We start from the raw sequence: 14,077 nt of genomic DNA on the forward strand, positions 1-14,077 counted from the left end.
ATCGGAGCTTGTATGTAGAAGTTATGGAGGTCCGAAAATTGTAAAATTGCCTCCCCCCTTTTTGGGGAAAAAAGTGCACCCTTTGACCACTCTTACACCTCTCTTACAAACCAATGGTTTTTGCTTACATGGCGGGCTCCTATTTGTCAAAAAGTTAAACGTTTCCATAACCTCATGGCAAATTAAAGGGCCCAAGAAGACTCCATTGAGTTCCTAATGATTTTAAGAGTAAGCTTTACAAAGATGTGAAACGATCACTACTACGAGGGGGTAGTCCCACACGGATAGTGAGAATTGTGCTCTACCTACCAATAGCTATTTTTGTGGAGCTTTTCAATGTCTGTGAGGCTAAAATTGCAAATACTATGCTCATTTGCAACAATCAAGATTCTATATTCTTGGCAACTTTACTTGACAAGAGTTGGGACAGGTAAGTGCATGAAGAGATCCATTGCCAGATCGCATTAGAGACAATGAATGTTAAGTACATGATAGCAACACAGACATTCATCATGTCATATTGGTACAAACAGTCTCGTTACATCAAAGGAGAGCTAGTTATAATGGATCAGGAAGCATCCAGTTTAGAGGGCAATAACGTGGTAGATATTGAAGTACATGATGCAGACTCTACCTTGCTCATAGTCATTTCAATGCGGGAGCTATGCAATCTACAAAATTTGAGGAAAGATATCATAGACGAATGCATAAATGAAATGCGAGCAGAGTTTTGTTTCTTTCACAATGGAAGAAAGGTGCACTCGAGAAGAGAAAAGATAATTATTTACAAAGATTTGCTGAACAAAGTAATTATCATTGTTATGTAACTTCAATTACCCATGTACTTTTGATCCAAGACAATGTACTTTTTTATATTATCAACAATTTTGATTACAAGACAATGTACATCATTTTTATATTATCAGTACTTATTGTTAATATTAGCAATGAAAGAAAGCTTTCAATGTATACGAGTCATCACTCTGATTTATAGGAAATTACTTCAATTAAATGGATTATTTTTTACATATTCTGGAATTGTGCCAGAAAAATTGTACAAGCCTTTTAAACAAGGAATTAGGGTCTGTTCCAAAAACCTATCATCTACATCTCCCTCAAAAGGTAGGGGTGATATACAAGTGTGCTCTGGATTAAATATCCCCTTCTCAAGGGTATCATCTATCAACAAAGTATTATTATGTATGTCAATAGATAGATGGATAATGGCAAAGGGCTTAGTGTATAGCGGCACTCCCTCTTTGCTTGGATGAAACATACTGGGATGCACTTCACAAGCCCTTTGATCATAGATAAAATAAAAGTCACTTGGCTCAAAACTTGTTTCTGTGCAAAGTTTTATGTATGTCAATAGGCAGATGGATAATGGCAAAGGGCTTAGTGTATAGCGGCACTCCCTCTTTGCTTGGATGAAACATACTGGGATGCACTTCACAAGCCCTTTGATCGTAGATAGAATAAAAGTCCCTTGGCTCAAAACTTGTTTCTGTGCAAAGCACTCTGATCATAGGTTCCAGGTTCTCCGAAGCCGTTTGAGAACCAAATGGCAGCCCGGAAAAAATAGAGCACAAACTTGACAAAATCTGCCACTCCTGGCCTCAGTATTATTTGCATATACCCTACACGAAATGTTCTCACCCCACTAATATTGAAAGGAACATATTTCCTTCTTAGAAGCAGACCATTTACGTCTAGAATTATCACTCTCTGAATTTATAAAACATTTCAATTAGTTTGATAAGAAATGTTACAAACCTTCACCACTTAAAATTGTAGGGGCATGTCTTTAAAGAATGTTACAAATAAATTGTCTACTGGCTCACATCAATCTTTTGAGGTGTATGTTCCACATCTTCATTTGTGTCCTTGAGAGCTCAACTCCCTCCTCCTCTTCCAACTTGTTGTTCTGGTCTTCCGAAACATTCTCATCCTTCTTCTTCTCCTCACCTATATTCTCCACACCTCACACTTCTCTTCCCTGCCCTTCTCAACCTTCTCATCTTTCTTCTCCTCATCATCCATCTTCTCCTTCTCACCCTTCTCTTACCTGCCTTCTTCCTCAACCTCCTCTTCTATGCCCTCCTCCTCCTCCTCCTCCTCACCCTTCTCTTCTCTACCCTCCTCCTCCTTCTCTCCTTTTCCATCCTCACCGTTCTTCTCTTGCTTTACACTCTCCTTCTCCTTCCCCTGGTTGGAGGGCTCTCGCTGAAGAGTTCTGTACTTGACGAGAACCTCAACCTCATCTGGGAAAGTAGGTTCGTTCTGTGGGGTCTTCTCCTTAGCACATTTTAAGATCATCCATATTACTCTATAGCACTCCACAAAGAGGTTGTCGTATCTTTTAATATTTGACTGCGGTGAAAGGGAAAAAAATCATCAAGTTTAGTAGAGCATGAATTTATGATTTCTCAGGGAGAAATTATCAACAAGTTTTATTACCTTGGTCCGTGTAGGGTTATGTTGAAACAGGCTGTCTAATAGGTACTCTACATGTATAATAGTTCTCCAGCCACACGAATAGCCATTTGTTTGATATGGCACAGATATTTCCTTGACTGCAAAATCAAAAATGCCTTCAACAAGGCAAATAGGGCCAATAGCTGCAAGCATTCTCTTAATAAAAATGTCAAGGCATACAAATTTAATAGGACACTAGAATTGCAGAAGGACTTGGTAATTTAGAGTAACATAAATGAGCAAGATGCACAGTCTCAATTCAGGGTGTGTGCCTGGTATGGAATTCAAAGTCGAGACAATCTTCTTGTCTACCTCCAAACAGACAAGGCTCTAATGATTGCTAAAACATTAAAAACCAGAGTTAAAAACAAGACATTAAATCAATCAGAATTTGAAATAATATCAAAAAATATGTATATTTACCTTGATTCATATGGAAAAATAATTGTGTTGACTTCCTTGAGTTGCAGTAGGTAAACCATCTTCTTATGTTATCTAGTGGAGTACTTTTGATCCTTATTAGCAGAGGAGCCAATTGAGAATTAAGAATAAAAACTTCAATCTGGGGGACTCTGCAAGGATCTTACACTTTACCAAACTGCCAAATAAAAAAATAAACATTAACACAAAAAATTATCAAACTTGAAGCAAACAAATACATTAGACTCAGATGAAGAAGAACTTACTTTAGACAAACATAAAAAATAGAGTTAGATATCTGATCTCTCTCTTGCTTCAGTATATTTAGGTCCACCATTAGGAACTCAATGGAGTCTTCTTGGGCCCTTTAATTTGGACGTTTAGTGAAATGCTTAAAATGCTAATCCATCTTTGACCAAGCCTAGAAGCCTAGTCCTAAAAGCATATTTTTGATTTTTCACAAAAACAAAAATAAATAAAAAAAAGGAGATATTCCTAGATCTGGCCACCTAGGTGACTTTAAAGCTTTGTAATGGGCTGTCAGTCAGTAATCATAGCCTGCAGCAACCTTTTCGAACTCCAAACATTCCAAAAATTCGTCACTTTCTTCCCCCCTTTTTTGTGTGTACACCAGATCTCTTTCTCTCTCTAAATCTTCTCTCTAACACGCCCTGCACTCCTTCTCCATGGAAAAAAGCGTCTTTCTCTACTCCAAAAGCCATAGCTAACAGATCTGTACTCCTAAATGAGCCTTCTCTCTCCAAACCCACAGTAGTAGCCATGGCTTGCAGGGAAGAAGCTTACCATGAGCATTCTCTCTACAGAACTTGGTCCTCTCTCCATAGCTAGCAGGTCTGTACTCCTAAATGAGCCTTCTCTCTCCAAACCCACAGTAGTAGCCATGGCTTGCAAGGAAGAAGCTTACCAGGAGCATTCTTTCTACAATACTTTGTTCTCCCTCCAAACCCACAGTTGTAGCACAGAAGAACCTTTTCATGAAGTATTCTCTCTCTATATTGCTTAGCAGCCATAGCTTGCACTAAAGAAGCTTCCCATGATGCATTATCTCCTTTGCATTTTCGTCTCACCATTGCCAACCCTCTCTATGTTTCTTTGGCTCCCTTTCTGGCTTTTTTCTCTATCCACAATGCAGCTCTAGAGAAGCAACCCTCATCTCCATTCTTCCCATTATTTTTTGATACCATATCCTGCTCCTTCCACTCCTATTCAACCCAAGCTTACAAGCCTACTTTCTTGTAGATGGCACTACAAGACATCACCAATAAGCCTTCTAAGATCCGCCTTCAGGTTGATTTGGAGACAGAATACGCAACCCTACGCAGTAGGCATGTTGCACCCAATATTTCATACGATCAGCTTCGAATGCAAGGAGCAAAGGCCATTGATCTTTGGATTGATGGAAATCTTTATCCACCAGATCCAATATCTGGTGCCCCTCCACCATTCAGAAGCATTACAAGTTTTCTTATGTTTGTTGGTGATGGTTTCAATGGGCTTCTTGGCTATTGTAGGAGATTACACATGCTGTGGCTAGATGAGGCAGCTGAAAAGAGGCAAACACAATTTGTCTTCGACCAGCTTCAAGCGGCATCGACTAAGCAGATCAATGGTTTGATGCAGAGGAATAAAGAGCTCTCAGAGGAGCTGGAGGTGCAGAAGAATAATCTAGCGGATCGTGTGCGCACAATAAATCAATTTACCGATAATTATGTTCGTCTTCAACACTCCACTCGTAATCTTCGGCGTCGTGTTCACCATTTCACTCATCTTCCCATGGGATATCACGCAAGGCAAAGAAAACGTAAAGCTGTTGGGTTGCTTTCAAAGACAGCAGGCGCATGCAAGAGGCGTAAACAAACAACCAGGTAAAAATTTTTGTAGGAATTATAGCAGCTTTGAGAAGCAATTAATGAATAAAGCATCTCTCATGGTTGACCATTGTGATTGTAGGGCTTGTGCAACAGCTATACTAGGATGTAACAACGCTGAGGACAATGTTAATGCCTCCCTTCTTCAGCATGTCCTTCAGGAGAAGGATATTATGGAAATGATAACAGGTTCTGGTAATGATAAGCTGCGGGAGACCCTTCGTCAACATTTCTTGAAGGAAATCAAAGAAATTGTCACCCCCAAAGAGATGCTTGATATATGTGACTCAGCAGGTATTAGCCAGAAAGGTTACAGAGCAATGTACAGGTCAATCACTTTAGGGTTGCGAGCAAAGGGAGTTACGCAATCCTTGCTTCCAACACTTTATAGCTTACAGATGGCAAAGAAGTGTGCTAATGGTGATATTGCATCCATGTTCGAGGGTGGGTACAAGTGGGTGGAGGATATTATGCCAATGCCAACAATCAAACCCTTTCAATACAATGCATATAACAATGTCTACATCGACATGGAAGTGCTACAAAAAGCAATGATTCAGTACTATGGCCTCACACTTGAAGAGACAGGTGGAAATGCCGTGTTTGTCTTGAAGCTGGATGAATGTCAAGTGGTTAAAGGTCAAAGACTGGAGCGTGTTAGTTTAACCTTGATGAGCCGAGCACTTAGAGGAAGGCCTTTAGAGACCCAAGAGTTGGATGCAACTGAAGACAGCAACAATAGGGGTCAAGGGCATAAGCAAGACTACTACGGCATTCAATCAGAGAAGAACATCTGGTGGCAAGCAGCATGGGTCCTCCCAAAAGAGAACCATGATACCTTGAGGTGGTATTTTGAACGGTCTGGCATTCAACATGTCGTCTCTTGTCAGGTCAATGGTCAGAAGCTTGATGTTCCCGGAATAGGCTGCTTTAACATTGAATGGCACTTGGGTGGCGATCTAAAAACCTTAAAGTGTATGTTGGGTTGTAAAACAGGTGCGAATACTATATTCTCATGTGTTTACTGTTGTCATTCCAAGACAGCAGTAGACTCAAGAGTAAAAGGGAAACAACCTAGCAAAGGCAAAAGTCAAAAACAGGTGGGTGCAAAAAAAGCAATCGTTTTTGATGCTGAACAGAGGAAAGGATCAAAGGTATGGCATAATGGCATATTAAGTTGTGACCAGAGCAAGCCACCTAGTCGTGACCAGGAGGACAATGCTTGGAACCCAATCTTGGAAATTCCACTATGTCAGGTGCATGTGTGCACATTACATGCAAGACTGAGGATTTTGGATAAGCTTTTGATGCTCCACATAAACTATGTCTGGAACATGGAGCCCGAAGATCGACGAGAAGAGTCAATACGTGCACTAGAGAGTGTACTTTCCTCTATGGGATTACATGCTGGAGCAGTGGTCTTGACAAAGGACAGAAAATCAAACCCTACACAAGACAACCCTAATAAAATTTGCATGGGTGGATCAAAGGCAAGACACTTGCTATCAAACCACTTGGGTTCTCATAGCCACACTGACTTTGAAATTTGGAAGAAGATATGTGATGTCACAACATATCGAGGAAATGATGCCAGGCTTGGCCTAAAACGTGCACATGTATGGGAGGTGTGTAATAAAATGGTCGATCTTCTAGAGCGACCTCACCTGGATGACCATGGTATTGAGGCACTTAAACAAGCCACTTGTAGATTCACAGAAGAAATGGTCGAGGCCTGGGGAGAAACACACATTACTCACTACATGGTAATGTTGTATTTATTGTGTCCTTGTAGTATGTTCTTCATACTGTTTGTTGACTTTTTGTAATTTTCTATGCAGCATATATTGTATGCACATGGGCCATACTTTCTCGATAGATATGGCTCTTTAGCACTTTGGAGCAATCAAGGCATGGAGAAATCACATTACCAAGCAAAGGCCGTGTATTTTAAGGGCACTCGCCATGGTGGTGGCAAAGTCAAGAGTAATGCACTCCATGAAATGTTCAACTGGTTCTATCGCGTTCTGGTTGGTAAAAAAAGGCAGAAAAGTCGCGGTAATTTGTCTCTTAGGCGTCAAATAATGAAAACTGTTAATGCAAGAAGAACTGAAGGATACAACAGATCAAATGCTAGGGAGAGACTACGGCAGTGGGTAGCAAGCAAGCGTCGGTGTGGTTCCTCATGGGCTTAAACTCTCTGATTATAATCTTTTTGTGTTTTTAAATTTTCTAAAAGTTTTAAAAAAGTTTTAAATTTTCTAAAAGTTTTAAATTTATAGACATATTTAAGTCATTTTTCATTTATAGAAACCACATTTCAATTTCTTCTTTGTGCTCTCCTCTCTCTTGCCCTCCCACTATCTCTTGCACTCGTAAATACCTAGGCCATGCCAGAAGAACAGGAGCAAGACTTGCGGTTTTTCGATCAACTCGGCCCACTACCTGCTACAGCAAAAAGGACAAGTCTACCCATCGTAACAGAGCAAGAGGCAAAGGAGATGAGAGAAGAAGAGCGCAGGAAGGAGGCTGAAGAGGCACAACGCAGGAAGGAAGCTGAAGAAGCAGGGCCTAGTAGAGAAGCAGAAGAAGAACGGCGTCGAAAAGAAGCCGAGGAAGGTCAAGGGCAGCCACCGGAGATTGTTATTGAGGCCGACACCCTAGAACAGCTAGAGGTTATCTTACAGAACAGGGAGGTCGAGCTCTTGTCCTACGGCATCACGAAAGATACCATTGACAAAGAGTTTGCTCTTGTGAGGGCAGCTTGGGAGACAGAAATGCAAAAGAGACAGCAGCCCAAAGAGGACGCAAGGAGGGCAAGCCAAGCACAGCCACAGGCAGCCACAACATCCAGGCGGCCAGTCAAGAAGTGTGGTAAAAGAATGGAGGGCAAGTTTCGGGACCAACAAGAAGAGGAAGAGCGTGCACAAAAGAAGAAGAAGTTCAGGTCTGAACGACCACCGTGGGAGAATCAAAGACCACCACCGCCTCCACCAGTTCCAAAGAAGAAGAGAAAATGGAGGCCAGGGACAGTCGCGCTACGAGAGATTAGGAAATATCAGAAAAGCACAGATCTTCTCATCCCCAAGGCACCATTCTCTCGACTGGTGAGAGAAACAATGGAAAAATATTCTGACAGGGTTGACCGCATACAGAGCACAGCTCTTGAAGCTCTTCAAGAAGCTACTGAAGATATTGTAGTTTCTGTTTTTGAAGACTCAGTGCTGGCAATGGTACATGCCAAGAGAGTTACTTTGAAGCCTGTAGATATGTCCCTAGCCCTGCGTCTACGTTTAGAGCGTAGCCTTCTACCTCAATAGGCTAACCCATTTTGTAATTCTCCCTACAAAATTTTGTAATGTTCCCAGATTCCTTTGTAGCTTTTTCACACATTAATGAAAACTTTCTGAGTTTTGTTACATTCTTTGTTGAGTCCATTTTTTTTGTATGCTCAGTGCCAATGAACATTTCATTTAAAAATTATAAAAGCACTATACACACAGGACAAAACACACACAAACACACACACACACACAAATATATATATATACACACACAAACATATATACACACATATATATACATATACAAATATATATACATATGCACATATACATATATATATATATATATATGTACACACACAAACACATATATATGAATATTTATATATACAAAAAATATAGATCCTATAAAGTCAACTAGAGAAACTTATGAGCCTCAAGGCAAAAAAAACAAAAAAAAATAAAAAAAAATGCCATGTGCGCTACGGCGCGTTGATCTCTAGTTTGACCAGGTCAAAATGTAGATTAACGCGCCGTAGCGCACATTGCATTTTTTTTATTTTTTTTGATATATATGGTCTAGTGACCATTATAAATGCACCTAGAGACCCTTATAGAGTGCCTTTTGAGCCTCAGGGTCAAAAAAATAAAAAAAATAAAAAAAATTTACCATGTGCGCTACGGCGCGTTAATCGGCACTTTGACCAGGTCAAAATGCCGATTTACGCGCCGTAGCGCACATGGTATTTTTTTTATTTTTTTTTGATATCAAACGGTCTGGTGAGGCTCATAAGACACTTTAGGTGCCCTAACAGCCCTAAAATCTTATATATTTATATAAAATATTATATATATGTATATATATCTGATAATAGCCTTAAAATCTTATACACACACACATATACACACACACATATATACACACACATATACACACACACATATATACACACACATATACATATATGTGAGTGTGTTTACATCTATAAATACAATATTTTTTCATACCGCTCTAACCCAATCTCGATTACTTTTTTTAATCACGATCACAATTTAAAAAAGTCCTAAACAATTTTTCCTATGAACACATGAACAAAATCTTAAAATTGCGAGGCTTGAAATGGTATATCACAAGTACGCCAGGAAAAATCACAACTTACAATGCACAACAAAAAAATTTTATTAAACTTGGAAGAGAAGTTTGCATTACATCTTTTTAATAAGCTCTTGGAAGAGCTCAGGAGAGAGAGTTCTAGAGGCTGGTTTCTGGCCTAAGCTTTGGAATACATCACTCGGCTCATTGATTCCTTGAGCCTGAGAAAGGGCACAATGGCCTAGAACTGAGCCGGGATGGTTGCCCGTGAAGCAATACAAGGCAGCTTCCCTAGCTACCAAAATACATTTATTTATGTTCGAGGCTAGGGGGTTCTCTGACAAGACAGCACTAAGTGCTTTACATTTTAGGAGCTCGGCATAGGCGATCTCTGCATATTCTAAATGAAAAACCCGCACTATGTCGGCCCTCAGGGCAGGTATGTAGTGCCAAAGGGATGCATCTCGACCCTCTGACTTTGGCCGCGTTCCTCCTACGCGCATAGCAAACTTGTCCACTTCAAAAGCAGTCTGTCAACATGTCAATATAGAAGTTAGGAAGCGTGAAATGATACAAAAAATAATTTGCTTTACAACTAAGAAGTAAGGACATACCTCAGTTGCCTCGTCACTTGCAACTAGTTGCTCATTCGTCAGGTTTATGCTTCCTTGGTCTTGAGCATCGCCAGCAACCAAGGGCATGTGTGGTTCAAAGGCAGCTACGCTCTCATAGAATTGTACTTCATTCTTTATTTCGACGAGCGCTTTGGCCACTACAACTTCCAAGGTACTGCTACCAATATCATATGCAAGCGCTTTTGTGAGGTTGTCATCTTCAAAAGAAATTTTTACTTTTCCTTTGTCTTGACCCCCAGCATTCACGGCAATGATAGAAAGTGCCTCATCCTCACGTAACCCGAGTGTCTTGGCAATGTCATCCAAAAACAAAAACTCTTTCCCATCAATAATGATTGGATGCAGATTGATGATAACAAGGTCTGGGACCTCCTCGAGTACTTCATCGCCCTCTAGAACTAGGTCCGGAACCTCCTCGGGGACATTATCTTGTAGAGCCACCAATGCCATTGAGGCCTCCCATTGTTCTGTAACATTCTCTTCCTCAGCATGGGCCTCTTGGACCTGCTCCATTAGCTTTACTTTGCCCTTTTCTTTTTCCTTGCCACTTTCTTTCGCCACACCCTCTTGTAACAGAAGGACCAAAACCATGTCCCAGCTTAGGAAAGAAGTGCCGATGTTGCCCATCTGTAGTTCCAGGAGTAAGTCTTCCTCCTCATTTCTGTAGTCCTTTTCTGTGAGGGATTTTAAAAACCTGGATAGGCGAAATCTAAAATTCTTCTCTTCCCTGAATATGTACCTGATGAGGTCAACTGGAACCCATAAGCCCTCATCACCCTCAAACATGATGGAGTACGTGCTGACGTGTTCATCCATATACTGAATGACATCTGTAAAAGCATCCGCGTGTAGATGCATTGTTGCACGTACATCAATTGCCCCCTCAAACATAGGGACGATCTCATCAACCCTATGAAGTAACTCAAGCTTTCCTAGCTGTGCAATAAGTGCATCAAGTAGAGGTGCCATGCTATGAGTGATTGGAGGAAATAGAGAGTGTGCGATACAGAAAGGTGTGCGAAATTGAGAGCAAGTGTTAGGAGAGAACGATAATTGTCAATTGATGTAAATGAGTAAAGTATCGTTTATATATGGGCAACCTTGTTATAAAATTTTTAAAAACTTTTAAAATTTGTAAGTACCAAAAAATTTTAAAAAATGGTATGCGAAAGCAAGAACGTATCCTTCCATCGCAAGGTCATTTCCAATTTACTAGTGGCTCACGCCATAGATGCTTCTGTGACCAACCTTCCACTATCACAAAAAAATAAAACTGCACAAGACAATTGAAAAACCTTAATAAGACAGTGAGGCAAAAAAATTGAAATTGTATTTACTTCAATTCAAGATTACATATCCAGTGGTTATCTGATAGCTACACAGCCAGGGAAAGTAATTTCTCTACAAAGAAAAGATCGTTCCTGCCTTTTGCGCACTACTCTACCATTGATTATCAAAGCAAAATCACCACTGAGTGAGAATCGAAGAACTAAGTAGTCACGTAAGTTGGCAAGGGACCAGTCATCATTCACAGTAACATCTTCTACATCCCCACCTTGCATGGATATATGTAGCACACCCTGTTCTGTAGAGGTTGTGTCGGAGTCTAACGCCTCCCATTCTCCATTTGTAAGCTTCCATCGCCTGTAAGGAAACGCAATGGACAACTGTTGCTTAGCAATATGATAGCGCATCACAACCTTCTCAACAATTACTCCGCATCTGATGGTGTCTCCATTGTGCTGAACAACTTTTTTATCCCATGCAGGTGATAAGAAACAAGTCAGAGCTCTCTCCCCCTTTGCAATCCATAAAGTTGGGGTACGATGTGTGTCACTTGTACGGAACAGGTACACAAAGAGGTGTAGAGGTATGAAGCAGGTTATGGTTGCTTTGTGAGATCCATATGTGCACTTCATAGCATTTTGCACCTTGCTTTCGATCTGCAAACAAGCCATGGCCACTGAAGCATTGTCTGGAATTGGCCATTCAATAGATGTGAGAGTTGGCATAGGTTTTGGAACTAATTTTCCAGTACCATTTGCTGTCGTGGGAACCACATATGTATCCTCATAGAAGAAGATGTTTCGTGCAAGAAGTTGTGCAGCTGGACACCCTCCAAAGATTAAACTACCAAGCTCCACATGGTATGCTTCAAAGGTTCCTGAAATTGCCTCCATAGGCTCCCATTCACTATAGTTTGAGGGAAAAATATCTACGCACAGGAACCCAAGAACAATCAACGCAGTGCTCAGTATACCATTATTAGCACACAATTGATTTAAAAACAAGAATATAAAGTGGTGAAATAACTTACAATTTGCAGGAAATCGTTGACGTTGGTCATGGTCTGCTAGTTTCAGCTCTGTTGCCTTGTAAACATGTTGGACCTTAGCTAGCTTTTTTCCATCACGATTTTGTTTGAGCTCCAATATCCGCCCTTTCCAATGGTGACTTTGTATATCAACGTATCGCTTTGACACCTTGTGGCTTCCTCTTGTACTAGGCTGCATCGTAATCCAGTTCCACTTCTCGTACTGTTTGATGTTCCAGTGCCCATCCTCATCTTGACCACTGCTACAAGAGAGAGATTGAATACTGATCGGAGGCCTTCGAGCTCTAGAAGAAGACATCAGATGTATATATTAGAGAGATTATAAACCTTGATGGCAAAGAAAAATAGAATGGTGAGAAAAAAACTTAGACTAGGGAGATGTAAAAAAGAGAAGGAGTTGTAGAGCAAGTTCCAAGGGCTTGGCTGTGCTATTACTGCACTTTGAAAGAGGATATTGGAGGGGATGAGAGGAGACAATGAGTAAGATTATGAGAGCCAAAGCATTTGCAACTCAAGCTTCCATAGCTTGGCTCCACTGTTACACTCTGTAAAAGGAGGTTGGACAAGGTAGAAGGATGTAAGTGAGGATCAAACTTCCCTAGCTTCTGAGAGGAGGTTGCAGATCAAGCTTCCATAGCTAAGCTCTGCTGTTACACTCTGTAAAAGGAGGTTGGACAAGGAAGATGGATGAAGAAAGGAAATGTAAGTGAGGATCAAACTTCTATAGCCTCTGAGAGGAGGTTGCAGATCAAGCTTCCATAGCTAAGCTCTGCTGTTACACTCTGTAAAAGGAGGTTGGAGAAGGAAGAAGGATGAAGGAAAGAAATGTAAGTGAGGATCAAGCTTCCATAGCTTCTAAGAGGAGGTTGCAGATCAGAGGATCAAGCTTCCATAGCTTCTAAGAGGAGGTTGCAGATCAAGCTTCCATAGCTATAGATCTGGGTTTCTGAGTGAAGAGAGAGGTAGATCAAGATGTAGATAGCTAATAGAAGTAGTCTAGAGAGTGAACAACGCCTTGCTATGAGAAAGGGGGAAGAGAGAGCGTTTTGGAGGGAACGTGGGAGAGAGGGATAGTGGAAAGTGAAGGGGAATGTGCATTGAATGCATGGGAACTCGTTTTTGGGCCTCTATCACTTTGGAGGCCTTAGTTAATGATGGCTGCAGGCTCCTGGCAGGCTGCAGCTATCTTTTTCTATATAAAATAGGGGAAAAATGCATATACGTTTTGAATTTTTGAGTTTTAGTTGATTTTGAAAATTTAAAAAGAGCCTATTTAGCCTATTATTCTAAGTTTGACCACTACCTTCTAGGCTCTTACAAACCATTGGTGTCAGTCCACATGTAATCTCCCTATTTGTCTATTTCTTAATCACCTCCATTAGGCAATGGCAAATTAAAGGGCCCAAAAAGACTCCATTGAGTTCCTAATGCAAGTCGAGACTAAGTTGTGTCTCCCCATCGTCCAGGACCCGGAATGGGTTTAATTAAGCTTTTAAGCCTTTAATCTGCGAACTTTCGACCTAAAATAGTAACTATCCAGGCGTCTAATCAACGAACGGAACACGCCCCCATGGTCACGGGGCAAGGCCGGACATTTTTGTCAAAAAAAAATTTTGACCCCTCGGAACGACGGCGGCCGACCGGCGTGGGCCCCACCACGGGCGCCGCCCGTGAAAAAAACCGACAATCCACCCGGGACACCCAAGCGTGTACACGACCTAGACGCACCCTGCAGCACACCCCTACACGTACCCCCTCCTCCCAGAACCCTCTATCCACAGGTGTCACGCTCTCTCTCTCTTGGGGACACCTCCACCCCTACACGTACCCCCTCCTCCCAGAACCCTCTATCCACAGGTGTCACGCTCTCTCTCTCTTGGGGACACCTCCACCCCCATGTGTCACACTTTCTCTCTCCTCGAGACACCTCCACCCCCAGGTGTCACGCC

The sequence above is a fragment of the Cibotium barometz genome, chromosome 22 (genome assembly GCF_041138505.1).
Source record: "Cibotium barometz isolate CiBa-2024 chromosome 22, ASM4113850v1, whole genome shotgun sequence".
In the NCBI taxonomy this organism is placed as follows: domain Eukaryota; kingdom Viridiplantae; phylum Streptophyta; class Polypodiopsida; order Cyatheales; family Cibotiaceae; genus Cibotium; species Cibotium barometz.